This window comes from Cryptomeria japonica, chromosome 8 (genome assembly GCF_030272615.1).
Source record: "Cryptomeria japonica chromosome 8, Sugi_1.0, whole genome shotgun sequence".
Classification (NCBI taxonomy): domain Eukaryota; kingdom Viridiplantae; phylum Streptophyta; class Pinopsida; order Cupressales; family Cupressaceae; genus Cryptomeria; species Cryptomeria japonica.
In genome coordinates, this window is record NC_081412.1 from 443,396,092 (window position 1) to 443,411,982 (window position 15,891).

Sequence of the window (15,891 nt, forward strand, 5' to 3'; positions counted from 1 at the left end):
TATAGAGTTTCCATCTATAAATTTCTCTTTTGTAATCACTCTAATATTCAAGCACCAACAATTTGTAATCCAAAACTATTCTTCTCATTTTATAGAGATTAAGTAACCTTGGTGCATTCTTATGACATGATATATAAATATTTATGGATATATCAATCATATTTTTGTATTGAACCAACCCATGAAATACCAATTGTAATTTTTTCTCATTTGTAGCCTTAAGATGTTTGGACCTCAACATCATTTTGACTATGTATCAAGGGATGTGCTTATTCCTCCTGAGTGTTGCACAATGTTTCAACTTCATCGTGTTCATTGAGAGTTTTGGTTACAGGTTTAGTTGTTTTTTTGAATGGTGTGTGTTATCACTAAAGTTTACACCCTTGTCAAGCTCTCAACTCAACAACCTTGTGAAACATAGGAAGACCTCTCAAAGTGTGGGATTTGATAGTTAGAGGTCAACATATGAAGAGGTCTAGTTCCCTTGTTGCAATCACCTAAACTAGACTAACTATCATTGCATAGTGGAAAAAGGATTGAAAGTAACATGAATTGAACCTACCTCTACTAGAGTGATGCACCAAGCTAATTTCAAAGCTAAACTGTTGTTTTGGATACACAACTAACTAATGGCAATGTTGGTCTATGCACTACTCAGAAGTTTCATATGCTCATACATTATTATTTAAAAGGTAGGTCATTGATATTTACTATCTTAGAAGAAAAATGTAACATTTCTTCATAACTTTGACTATTAATATCATCCACACAACTTATAACCTCCACAAAACACATATTTTCTACCTATAGGTGTTGATAATGAGAAATAGCTTCAATGATCTTCATACAAATATGAAGAAGATACATCAATCATATGATAATACATATTAAAAATAATTTATTTTGAAGGAAAAAAAATCTTATATTTTATTGATTAAAAGGTGTTTACAATAGCTTGTACAAGCCTAAAAAACAAGTATTGAGTTATAATACCATTACAAGTCCAAAAATAACTATCTTTCAATTTAAGGAACCAAAAAGGAAATGCAAAAGAAAGGGATGATGTGGTCCGCTGGAGTTGGGCAGGCGGGAAGGAATAAATTTGAACCTGTGAGAAAAAACGTGTACCAGACTAGCAGCAACAGCAATAGATGGCAGGAACCAGGCCAATGGAACTCCGCGGGCTCCAGGAATTTTCACTGGGATTATTAGAGGAATAAGCATATCTGGAATACCCGACAACATCAAAGACCTTCGTTCAAAAGACTATCCAAACAAAAGCAACTAATATTTGATATCTGTGAGGGCTATTTCTCTGAGCATCCACGGGATCCTGTCAAGGGAAAAGGGTTCTTAGATCATCTGAGAAGCCATATTAAAGCGGATTTCAAAAGCATATATATACCCTACGGCCAGTCTATACCTTCGTATACTTCCTGGCCCAATAATATACCAATATGCAATCCCGAGTTCCTTTCCTATCCGAACAATATTTCGATTGCAGGGAACCGAGATTTTTCAGATTCCACACTTAGAGCCCCCTTCAACCCAAAATTTGATAGTGCAGGGAGCTAAGACTCTTTAGATTTCATTCTTAGAGTTCCCTTTAACCCAAAGTTTGATAGGCAAGTTGGAAAATACAGATCGGTTGAGGAGATTCCCCCATCGACCATTTGATGAGCCTTTAAAAATTTGGAGGAAAAAAAAGTTGAATAAAGTCCAGATTGCACTGCCGATCAAAAAGAGAGATAATGCGATCACTCCTAAACCAGGCCGCCTTGATAAGCAGTACAAGGTTACTCTCTCGGACCAGGTTATTATGCCTCAAATTTTGCATCTGAGAGAGAGTGCTTGTTGGTAAGTTTTGGAAATCTTCTCCTTCATCTGCCGATTTATTGCCATGGGCTAAGAAATGTTGGAAAGGGGTTAAGGAGATTTTTTATAGTGATAATGGATCAGGGTTTTTTATTGCAATATTTCATTCAAAAAATTCTAGGGATATGGTCCATAAGTTTAAGGGTTGGTTTTGTAAGGGTTTTGGTCTTTTCACTGTCCCATGGGTACCAAATTTCAAGACGGATTTTGCAATTTGCAAATTTGCCCCCTTCTGGATCTCCTTTTCATCCTTGCCTTTGGAATACAGAGATTTAGAGCTGATTGAGTTATTTACAAACCAAATTGGAATTTTCATTAAGCATGATCTAATTCCTTTTGAATTTACTCATCTTCCGATTCGAGTGTGCTTGCTTCTGGACATGGCTAAATTGCTACCAGATAGTCTATCAGTTGTTTCCAAATTTGGTACTTGGAAGCAATCTATCATTCTTGAAGAACCTGAAATAGTGGATTCTCACTTAGACGTTCTGGCACATTTCAATGCCCAATGTCAACAAGATTTGCAACAAACAATAAAAGTATGTGATGATCATTCCATAGATCCATCCCTTTGTTTGTTTGCCTCTAGATCAGGTGTGGATTTGCATGATAGTCCTATTCCCATTCAACACATTCAAGTTGATAATAACCATAATAATCATTCTATGACATCTATTTCTAAGCATAAGAACCAATCCACAAATCAGGAAATGCAGATATTGCCTTCTGAAAGGTTAAATACAGTCAATATCTCTTCAAATTGGAACTGGTTAATGTCTGTAGTAAAAATTCTCAATCAAAAGGATCAAGGCTTGATTTTCACCATCTTCGTATCCTCGCATGCTCCAGATGATGTAAAACTTTTGTGGTCAGAATGTTATCTCTCTCTTGAAATATTAAGGGCATGGGTTTTATTTCATTATACTCTCCAAGGAAGGCGAATGGTTTATTCTCAGAAATCTTTTGTAAAATAAATATGTTGGTCTCTAGATTGTCTACATCTAGTCGGCCTGTTGATTTATTGAATGCCACTAAGGAAGATAGTAGTAATCTTGCCCCATGTTACAAGAGGCCACTACAATGGTGTGAGAAGCTGGGTGTGCAGAGATCATCAGATAACCTAGGCCATATAGCTAATGACTGGCTATGCCCAGCCCGGGCTACTCAGTGGTACGAGGACCCCAAGGTGCAAAGATCATTAGTCAACTGGTTAATATTTGCACTTCAATTTTTCAATTAGAAGGATCAAGGCTTGACTCTCACCAACTTCTTATGCTTACATGCATTAGAGGAAATTGGTAAAACTTTTGTGGCCAAAATGATATCTCCTTCTCTATATTTTAAGAACATGAGTTTTACTTCACTATACTTTCCAAGGAAGGCGAATGGTTTATTTTCAGAAATCTCTAGTAAAATAAATATGGTGGCCTCTAGACTGTCTACATCTAGTCAGCCTCTTGATCTATTGAATGCGTTTAAGGAAGATGGTAGCAATTATTTCCCATGTTCCAAGAGGTCACTACTATGGTCTGAGGAGCTTGATGTGCAGAGATCACCAAACAAACTAGACCAAGTTGCTAATGATTGGCTATGCCTAGTTCGGGCAGTTCAATGGTATGAGGAACCCAAGGTCCAAAAGTCATTAGACAACTTAGATGCCAATGAAATGTTACATTCAGTTGGTTCCCAATTATTTGATGAAATTGTTGAAGATGTTATAAATGAGGATGATCAATTTCTCCCAAATCACTTAATAGTTATGCCAACTGTGTTTCAGGACCCTCATATTGACATTTTGCGTAGTAATATGGAAGTAGAGGTCAACAATTACCAAACAGATTGTGAAAGCCAGCAAGATCCTCCATATGGTTTCTCACAATCTTTGTCAATCTCCCAATCACCTGCCAGCCTTTCTCCGTTATCTAACTCACCAAAACTAAGAGGGAGAAAACCAAAATCAACTAAATTGAAAGAGGAAATAATAGTTGGCATTCAATTCACTTTAGATGGTAAATTTATTGTCATTAAAAGCCCGAGGAGGGCATGTTTCTCTCCTCGCCCTCAATGAGAATAATTTCATGGAATGTTAATGCCTTTGACAAAATAAATCGAATTAAGCACCGCCTTGATTCGACAACAGCTGATATTGTTATGTTGCAAGAAACCAAAACCTCTCAAGATACTTTCATAACACTATTCACAAGTGGTCAAAATGGAAATCATTGCATGTTCCGGCTCAGGGAGCTTCAGAAGGGCTTATAGTTTTGTGGAATCCTAAAATAGTAAATGCATAAATAGTAACCATAGGTAATAATTGGTAGCTATTGAATATTCAAAAGTTTGATCTGTCTTTCAAGCTATTTAATGTTTATGGCCCCACTAGTACACTTGACAAAAAGAGGCTCTGGAATACAATAGCGATAGTTATTAATCATTTTGCAGATCACAACATTATTCTGGGAGGAGACTTCAATGCTATTGTCTCCCTCCAAGAAAAAAGAGGGGGTGTTTGTTCTCCATTAAGGACTATTGAATATTTTGTGGGTTTTACCTTTGATAATGCATTAACAGATATAGTGCCAAAGAAGGGTTTTTTACATGGACAAATAGGAGAAAGAACTTCTCACATATAGTTAAGAGATTGACAGATTTCTCATTTCTCAACAATGGTTGTTACAAAATTATCAATTTGAATCAGAGATTCTCCCTCTTATCTGCTCAGACCACTTTTCCATTTCACTTAGTGTCTCTCCTAAGACTTCACCTTATGTGCATCGACCTTCGTTCAAATTTGAAAGGATGTGGTTCATACATCCTCATTTCCTTCCCCTACTTTGTTAATGGTGGGTGAGTGCACCATTTCATAATGGCAATAAAATGCTTCAATTTTACAAGAAAATGCAGTATGTTAAATCTCAAATCAAAGTATGGAATGTGACAGTTTTTAAGAACATTTTTCATGAAAAAGATATGGTGGCAAAAGAGTTAGCAAAAATTTAGGATCATATCATTATGCAGGGCATGGATAATGCCACGTATGACAGGCAAAAACATCTACAAACAACATGGGAAGAGTTATGTAAGAGAGAGGAAGTTTTGGAGGCGGAAGTCTAGGGAACTCTGGTTGAAAGACGGAGATAGGAATACAAAATTCTTTCATGCGTCAGCAAAAGAAAAAAGAATGGCCTCTTCAATATTTGAGATTAATGATGCTATTTCAGGCACTAAGCTAACAAAACCTCGGGAAATTCAAGATGAAGGAGTGAATTTTAAAAAAAATTTGCTTGCTCCTCCCCTTATTAGTAATACGCATTTGGTTTCTAAAGAACAAGAAGTCTTAGATGTTATCCCAAATATCATCTCCCAAAGTGACAATGAGGACCTCATGAAACCATTCACTCTAGAAGAAGTTCATGGAGTGGTGTTTTCACTTGCCCCGGATAAAGCCTTGGGTCTTGATGGATATACAACCCTTTTCTTCCAAAAGTGTTGGGATATTATAGGCTTTGATTTAGTGGTAGCACTTGAAGAGTCAAGAAGAAGTGCTTCAGTGTTGAAGATGTTCAATGTTACTAATGTAGCAATTCTGCCCAAGGTTAGAGAACCAAAAACTTTTGCAGAATTTAGGCCTATCTCCTTGTGTAATACCATCTATAAAATCCTTACTAAGTCCATTTATCGAAGATTGCAAAAACTCATTCCAAAACTTATTTCACTTGAACAAGGGGGATTTTTCCCTGGGAGGGAAACTATGGAAGGAGCATTAGTTGCACATTAAGTTCTCCATTCTGTCCAAACCGCCCAAATGCCATCTTTTATTTCTAAGCTTGATATGATGAAGGCTTATGATAGGGTAAATTGAAATTTTCTCTTAAAAGTTCTCCACAAATTTGGATTCTCTGATAAATGGTGCCAATGGATTAGAGCATGTATTTCAGGAGAATTCTTCTCAATCATTATCAATGGGACACCTTCAGGTTTCTTTACAGCTACTCAAGGTGTTAGGCAAGGAGACCCCCTATCCCCTTTCTTGTTCATCATTATGGCTTAAGCGCTTAGTAGATTAATCAAATTTAATAATGAAAAGGGCACTTGGCAGGGTATCCACATTCCCAATACTCCCATTTCAGTCACACATACACTCTTTGCGGATGAATTTCTTTTATATGGTAAATCCACTATAGCAGAGGCTAATCAGATTAAGAAAGTTTTAGAATCCTACACATCAGTTTCAGGACAAAAAATTAATGCTTAGAAATCAAAGGTATTTATTTTCAACACAAGAGCTGCAGTTAGCAAAAAGATCATCAAAATTTTGGGATTCAAGCTAGAAGATTTACCTTGCTCGTACTTAGGTATTCCTTTCTTTATGGGGGCTAATAAATCAACTTATTGGGAAAATGTGCTTGAAAGGATTAAGTCTAGAATTTCAGCTTGGCGAGTTAGATGGTTGTCTCTCTCAGGTCGCATCCTTCTTATCAAAATTGTTTTGGCCTCCATACCTAACTACTACATCTTTGTTCTTAAGGCCCCAAAATCAGTTGTCATGAAGATCCAGAAAATTATCTGAAGCTTTTTATGGAAGGCTAATTTATCTTAAGAAAAGAAAATTCCATTAATTTCACTCACCAATATGACACATGGAAAGGTGGTGGGAGGAGTAGGATTGCATGACGTCACCAAATGGAATAAAACACTTGGAGGCAAATTGGTGTGGAAAATGTACTCCAGGCCTAATGCAAAATGGTGTCAAATTATGCAAGTGAAGTATCTAGATTCTTCAAACCCTTTGAGAATCCTCACCATTGCTAATCCCCCAAATAGATCTGCAATGTGGAACTTCATGATGTCCTCCAGAGAATTGGTAACCACATATATTTCTTGGAAAGTTTTTGATTACGGGAAAATCAGGTTTTGAAGGGACCCCGAAACCCTTTACAAAGGAACCATAAAAGATAAAAGCATTAAGAAACTAAAACATGGCAGACAGCGAAAAAACCAGCAAAGTACTGGACAAAAGGCAACACAAAAGTCCAACACTACCAACAACAACCAGCAAAAATAGAAAAAAGACAAATTACATTATTTTTTTAAGGGCATTAGCCAATTTCTCGCTAATCCCTTGCTTTTCTTTGATATTCTCCTTGAGAATTGGGATTTCCTTTGAAGAATCCAAGGCAACCTTTTTCAAGCTCGCCCTGGTCCTTTTGGTCGCACCTCCAGGAGCACTATCCACATTCCCAGCCTCAGTAGCAGCCTCTTCAGCATCAAGGTCCACAATAGACTTGGTAGGGCTGGGACCATCAATGTATTTGGCAATTTCCTCCATGTTCTTGGTTGCAGAGTTGAGGATCTCCAGAATCAAAACCAGGAAATTCTTCATGGCAGCCTTCCCTTCCTCCAGCTTGCTGATCTGAACTTCTAGCTTCTCCACCTTTTCGTCCATTTCCTTTTTCCATTTCTCCAGGTTTCTTTCACCTTTCTGTCCCTGCTCTTCTTGATGTTTAGCCTTTTTTCTATTTTATTAATTCTTTTATAAACCCATCTATTGAAACCCAGACGAGCATCAGACTGGTTCTTAATCTTATCCAAGATAAGCATACGAGTATTCATCTCATCACCAGCTCTATCCTTTTCCATGCTCGTATCCTCCTTATCCTTGTTCAGCTTTGTTTCCATTTTCTTGTCCTCCTGTTTTTTCTGGTTATCTGGCTCCTCCATGGGCTGGTTGTTGAGATCACCAGGGCTCGCACTGTTGGTAGGTTCCTCCTTATTACCCTCATCCTCTTCCTGATTTTCCTTCTCATTACCACTGTCCATTCTGGATGTTTCCTTGACCGATCTTTTTGATCGGAATCTTCCTCTTCTCCTCCTTCCTCTTACCCCACTTCCTCATCTTTCCAGCTCTCCACCCTATCAGTATCATCAGTCTCCATATCACTACCTTCTTTTCTTGTATACTCAAGATCAACCTCCACATCCTTATTGTATGGCTCAAATCCATGTCCTCCACATTTTTCTCCATAGAGCCTTTTTTAGCCTTTTTACTCTATTTCTGCTCATCCTTGCTGGGCCCAAAATCCTCACTTTTCCTCTTGCCTTTGCCTGGGGACACCGACAGCCTTTTGTTTTCCTAAATTGCCAAATCTTACAATGCTCGTAAATGAGCAAAATAAGACCATAATGTAGCACAGGAGAAGAGGGATTCTTACTGTGCTTGTTCAATGAGCGCAACAGGGACCTGAAAAGGTAATCAGGAAGAGACACCCTTTTCTCATGCCTAAAGTGGTTCAGAAGCACAAAGTGATATGTATGGACCCTGGTGAAGCGACCCTCCATAGTGATATACTCCATAATGGCATTAAGCACAAAACCCCATATTTTTTAATGTTAGATGCATCATAGTACCTCCCAAACACTTTGCCTAATTTAGCTCTCTCCTTATCTTTGCGCGGAAAGAGCTTCACAACATTATTGGATACTTTCAAGTCCCCAAAGAAATTGAGACCAGTATGGGGCATACCCGTGACTGTAGAGATGAGGTTCGCGCCTAGCTTGAATTTGACACCATGGATTTTGAAAGTGCCATTTTTCCAATTTTCAGTCACTCTAGTAACCGCCAAGTTAACTCTGCTTTTGTCATAATCCACCAGTTTTTCCATGAATGACGTCGTAAAACCCTTCTCCGACTTTGTCCAGACCTTGGGCATCTCCCACCATCTAGAAAGGTTATTGAGTTCCTCTCTTCTAAGGTCACCTCCCATTCTTGAAATCGTTCTGCAATTTTTTTGCTTCAACAAATTCAAAGCAAGCTTCCAGATGACACTCGAACACTTGAAAATAAGCACCCACAAAGCTTGCAAATTTTTAATATTCTTATTTAAAACGTTGCTCTTCTGACAAGCTATCATCTCCTTTTCAAATTTTTGATGTTTAATCATTAATACAACCATGATTAAAATGCAATCTTTCTTTCCCCATAATTTTGTCATTTCTAATGAGGTCTTTAATATTGAACTCAATATTATCTTCACCATTCCATATGCTTTGTTTTTCGGATATAACGCCATGGTTAGCAAGACCATCCGCAACAAAATTATTGGGGAGACAATTCATTTCTGGAATGACTCATGGAATGGACACCCTCCATTAGCACAATGTCAACACCTGCAAGGAATAATTCCTATCCTTACTCATGCATGGGGTGAGAAACTCATTGATTATATCAGTGGAATTGAATTACATTCAGGAAAGGCCATTTGGAAAGATTTTTCGCTTGTTATTACTGATGATAATCAAAAGAAGATGTTACAAAACCTTTTGGATCAGAGGATTGTATTTCTTTCAGATAATTCAGATAAAAATTTTGGGCTCCATCAAAACAAGGTGTATTCTCAGTTAAAAATGGATATGCAGCTTTACAACTTATGATGGATCAACAACAGAACCAAAGAGCATTTAAATTTTTTTGGAATAACAAGGTCTTGCCTAAAGCAGGTTGTTTCTCTTGGTTGGTAATCAAAACAAGATTTTAACTGGTGATAGACTAGTCAAGCTGCAAATTTCGCAAGCATTTTTTTGTGTTTTGTGTAATAAGGAAAGTGAAACAGTTGACCACTTGTTTGTTCAATGTCCATTAGCTCAACAACTGTGGTTCTTCATTTTGAACAGATTGCAAATTTCATTGCCTTTGCCAAACACAGTATGAGATTTGTTTCAGTCATGGCCTACTCTGTTTACCTCCTCCACTTTTTCTTGTATTTGGCACATCATTCTAGCAATAGTCATTTGGTCCATCTGGTGGTAAAGAAATAAAAGAGTCTTTAAGAAAGTGTCTCTGATTGTTGATAAAGTTTTGGAAATTATAGAGAAATAAGTTTCAGATATAGTTAATGTTCACATTCAATCCTATTTTAACATTTCTTCATTATTTTTGTCATGGGACTCTTCCATTATCAAAAATTGGAAGCATATTTTATCACCGTCTAACTCCAGCTTGCCTTCTTCTAATAAATTGAATAAGGTTGATAGATCTAATGTTTTATGGCAACCCCCTCATCGAGATTTTGTCAAACTTAACTTTGATGGGTCATCAAGAGGGAACCCAGGTGACTTAGGGGCTGGAGCTTGTATTAGGGATCATATGGGTAAGTTAAAAGCATTCAAATCTTTTGTTTTGCCCCCAGGAACTAACAATACGATAGAGGTGCAAGCGTTATTGGAAGGATTGATTATCGCAAAGAAATTGGGTTATGCAAAAGTTATGCAAAAGTTCATGTTGAAGGGGACTCCTTTCTTATTATTAATGCATGCATATAGAGGAAAACATTAAATTGGAGGATCAATTATATTCTCAGACAAGTTTGGAATTTGCTAGATTCATTTGAAGCATTTCATATCTCGCACACATACAGGGAAGGTAATAAGATGACAAACATACTTGCAAACATGGGCTACGATGGGCTTCAAGTTGAATCGATCAAGGATGAACGTGATTTAAAAGAATTTCCAATATTAAAAAACATTTTATGTGATGAGATTTCGTGTGTGATGAGACGGGGTAACCATCATGTTTAATCATTTAAGTTGTCATTTAATTACACTTGCAAGAATGAATTCGAACCAGGGTGAATTAATCACTTAGCACGATCGTATGTGTAATATGTCTTAAATTAGTCCCTCGACATCTTCACATACATGACTTACACCCTTGGTGCGTGTGAGATGTAAACCGAGAACTTCTTGTACATGGTTAAGCAAAGCTTCCACATGCGAATTATTTGCAAGTAGGCTAAGATTTCATAATTAAAACATAGGTGGATGGGCCGGCTATTAAACATCATTTCCTCCATCTCAATGGCATTTTCCCTTGCAAGATAAACTGGTTTGTGCACAACACAAGTTTTGAAGAGGGAAAAAATTAACAAAACAACAAAACAGGGCTCGTTGGCTTCAATGGAAAGAAGCCTGCAGATGGACACTACTTGCGCAACATGTCACAGAGAGCACACGGAGTATATGCCGCGCAATTATAGAGTCTTATTAGTGGTGGAAGAGTGGGAGAGACCCTTCTCAGAACTCATCACAGACATATTTCTGGGACAAGTCTTTCACATTCAATCATACCAGATCAGGAGGAGTATCAAGCAGGTGATTGGTGAAGAAATCTTGTTTCCTCGGGCAAGACGGGCCATTTTCCCTTCACAACTTATCTCTATTTTCTTGTCAAATGCGTTTGATTTGCTTCAATCCCTATCAATGCTTGAGTTAATTGCTGCCAAAGTCGTCAAGAATGAATTCTTGCCTAGTAATAAACTTCTGCTTGCAGTCCAAAGGTATGACTTATGGGAGGGTAACGCTCACATTGGGGGAATTTTCCCACGACATTTCCTTCTAACTAGGCATGTCTTTGTATCAATTTATGACAACATTAAACACACGTTGGAGATGCATAACTTCTCATATATACAAAGTACTTTGGATAGGCATTGTAGGGAAGTTGGACATGAAATGGTTACCTTGATCAAGAAAAAGATGAATGCCTTGTTAATCCTGTTGAATGCGGAACTCCCCGAGGTGAATCCACATCCGCAACCATTAGTGCCAAATTTAATTGTTTCCCTAGGGCCTGTCTTATTATAGGGTTCCAATGAAGCTGCAGGATTCCACATGCGGTTGATAGGGGCACTATGCAAGAACAACAAGATGAAAACGTCCAACTAATGGATGAGTAATTAGAGGGTAAAAAAAAAACAATTGTTATCTTTTTTGATGGGTATAATATGGACAACTGATGGCTCTACATTTTGGAACTTGCAGAGGATGGCCAGGTTGTGAAATTATAAGTGTATGTGCAGTATTAATTGTTATTCAAGTTAATATTTTTGGATTGTAGCGAGATCAAGACCGACATGTTGTCCTGCAGCTAATTACAAAATTGGTAAACTTGGTCTTGTAAAAATGATATTTATATCATATCATTAGTATTAGTTCCATTAGTTTAGCTTTAGTTACCTAGGGGATTTCGATTGTAATTGAAGCTATAACCAGAGGTTTTCTTTTGTCTGGTTCTTTCCTGCTGGTATGCTTGTTGAACCAGATTTTTGTATCTTATTATTATAATAATATATGTGGCTTGCCACCCTGTTTAAAAAAAAAAAACTATCTTTCAATTTATAATACTAGCCTAAAAAAACAAGAACTAACTTAGAAAAGAAGCCTAAGGCTACAATGTATAGTGTGCAACAACTTGCTAAAAGAAGAGAACACTTGTTGAGAAAGAAATGACATGTGTTGTACATTACTTTCTTGCTCAAATCCTCCTTAGGCATCCAACTAATTTCTCCCTACTTTTGACGCCTCAAAATCCTCCAAAATGGTGGAAAGGTGAGGAAAAGTCTCATACTTTGACCCATCCATTATGGTGCCCCTTAATCAATTCCTAAATGCTCTCAACTAGTTCATACTGAGTCAAAACTATCTCCTTAAACTCCTCAACCACTTGGACAAGTCACCAAGTTGCCGTAGATGCTCTCATCATATTTCAAAAATAACATACTTCTTCAACTATTGTCGTCTCCTTGATCTACACTTTCAGGGCATGTGTTGGTTCTTTGGAAAAAGGTCAACTACCCTAAGAAGGTGTCGGAAACATTATACATCATATTTATTAAACCTTTGTTTGTCAAGAAGTTTTTTTGGTCCAAGTATTCTTTTGATGATTGTTTACTTTAGTTGGCCGCTTCATAATCTACAAGTTACATGGTACAACAATGTCTCCTCTCCCTCTAAGAAAGTCACACTCCACATGCATTTTATTGAATTATTAACTATCACTTGTTCATTGTCCTACTACTAGAAAGTCAAATTCCAAACCCTTGTCCCTTATCATGATGTTCCTTATTAGTACTTTACCTTGACATTTGATCTAGGATATTTTAATGGCCTTAATCTTGAAGATTTCTACTGTCATTTTTTATTCATCTTTGAGCATAGTTATCACCTTACAATTTTTCTAGAATAAGGGCAATGAAAATATACCACCACTCTCAAATGGAGGTATTCATGATTTCCATGTAGTCTTCTATGGATTGTCCCTTTAAGTTTTCCCTATGGACCCCTCAATGATCTCTATAATGGACACAAAGACATGAAGAGCTTAGGAACAACCATTATTTATAGTGAGATTCAAACCTTGGTTATATGCACTTCCTAGCAATGAATCTATGGTATGAGTATCATGTAAGACTTGACTATGCCTTGGGTTTATAACAACTTCATCATACAAACATTGTTAAAAAAATTCTCGTGCTATATTCTCTATCAAAATGACATATTCATTCATGGTTTATGGACTATTTCTCTTAGTTTCTTTGACTTGGGAAACATAATTATAAGCACACAGGACTATCTTTTTCATTCTTATCACTGTCATGTTGAACCTTGCTATCCTCTATTATGATCTTGCACAGAGTATTCTAAACCATAGTTGTCCTTTACCATCTTTCTCTTCATAAAAGATAAACCCTTATCAACCATTAGATTTTATGTTGTAAAATATCTATGTCCAATGCTCAATCTACCATTTATCATGGCATTCCCCTCTTCAAATATCCCTTCGACTATTATGTTCTAGGTATATTCTTCAAGTACTATCATTTCTTGACTTTCCTATAGTTGAAGACTTGTTTTAGAATCATTTTATTTTCTTTTAATATATTTAGACAACCAAAAGGCAGTCCAAACTTGACAAGGATAATCTATCATCTTGATGAAAGGATTGTCCAAAGCTAGAATATTGTAACTATGTGATTATTTTTTGTCTATTCCTAGTATATCGTGACTATCATATGGATGACCTTTTGATAAAGAAGAGGTAAAACTCACTAGTACCACTACCTATACTTCATGTTATCTATCCAATGAGTTTCAGGATTCTCCATTTGAGATTTAAACATTTAATCTTTCACAAGGACTATTATTTTTCCTTATATCTCTATCCTTTGAAGTGTGCATATGGAAACACATTCTCAACAAACAAAAGGTCAATGCATATTGTTGCTTCATGAACTATATAAGACTTCCACAAAGAAACCTATTTTATGATAGACCTCATACAAAGTTTTTCACTTTAAAACCAACACTAAACCTTTCACAACTATCTCAACACAAGGCAATATGATGTCAAAATGTTATCACTATCTTTTGTCTTGATCATTATTAGTGATGCACTTGACCATGAATGATAGGAAATCACTTAAATGCCATTAATTTATAGCCTTCTCAAGTTCACACTTGTCCTCCTGATGGATTCGCAAATTGTTCTCACATTATGGTTGCTTTGTACCATTGCCCATAAAATTTTCACATCTAAGTTCCCTTATCTTTGTCCATATTCTTTTGGTCATGACCGTGACATCCTCTAGAGTACCTCATTAGGTATTCATGTTTTCTCTTTATTATTTTAATGCATTATTTGTGCATTTCCATTTCACATACATACATACATACATACATACATACAACATACATACATACATACATACATACATAGGGCGAGTGCACCAAGATGGGGAACTAAAAAGGTGCCAAAAAAATGATTGGCCCCCATCAAGCCTTTTGGCGCACACCAAATAAGGTGTGCACCCTATTTGGCATGTGCCAAATAGTTAAAGTGAAATAAAAACTCAAAATTCACAATCTTTCCTCATTTTTTCTATCAAGCCTATGGGGTCAATTGTTTTTTTCACCTTCCAAACTACGCACACCAAATAGAGACCATGTTTTTGCTCCCAAAGGTGTGAGATCTTGATCAAAATGGCACCACGATGTCAAGGGGCTCGAAGAAGTATGCATTTTTTTTCTCTCAAATTTTGTTTAAACTATGGATTAAATTAGGTTTTTAAATTGAAATTTGTTTTAAATTTTAGGAATGCAAAATCCATCTGAAAATATTTAAAACCCATCACCATCTCCTCATCAAGAGCCTTCTAAAGAAGAGGCACAACCAACCCCTCCCCCAATTCCTAGACATCCCCCAAGCACACAAGAAAACATATTAGGGCAAATTGGAAACAACAAAAAACAACTTGAATTGATAAATAGGCTTAAAGATCCTAATTTAACAACCTCTCATAGGACAAGCCTTGCGAATTCACTGCAATATATCGTAGCCCATGTAGCTTCAGTGAGTGGTCAAATTAATGCGTGGTCCTACAAAAGAGAAGAACAAAAATAATTTCATGCAAACAAGTTATCATATGCTACAATAAAGAAAAGAAAAAAAGTTGACCTGTGTGCACTTTTCACGGACCCTCGAACCAATCAACCCTTACAACCTAGATGCAGGAGGTTCCCTATCCATTAGTGCCACCATGAAGGGATAATAATAACTTTTGGGATAGGTGGTGGATGGTATTTGATTAGCTGCCATGTAATAATCATGAGGTGCCTTAGTACTTTTTGAGGAAACTCTATTGTGATTTTTTCCTCAATGTGATCCCTAACTATTTTGACTACCTAAATTTCCAAGGTAGGGGTGGGGGATCTTCACACAACAGAAAAGGGGAACAATGTGACCCAAATGTGGCACAAAGACCCTTGGTTAGACCTATGGTGGAGCACATGACCATTCCTTCCATGTGAAGCACAATGTTGAGGTGGATACCTTAGAGTCCATTAGCTCGTTGACTTAGACCATCATACAATATGTTGAGCCTCTTGTACATGTTGATGGGGTGAATCTTATAGGCCTCTAGTTCCATCTCACTAGTGTCAGTCATGCAGGGCTCTTTGCACTTATGACCCTAATAATAGTCAGCATGTACCTACACAACAACCATTTTCTATATAGAATATGGTCATGATAGAGTCTCTGATGAATGAGACATTCGACATTGATACCCAAGTAATTTTTGTAAGTTCATTTAATTTTGTCTATTAAATTTTATTTTGAAGTGTTAGAATAACTAAATTAGTACAATGACTATGATAAAAAAGCAGGGTCATAGTGTTTAT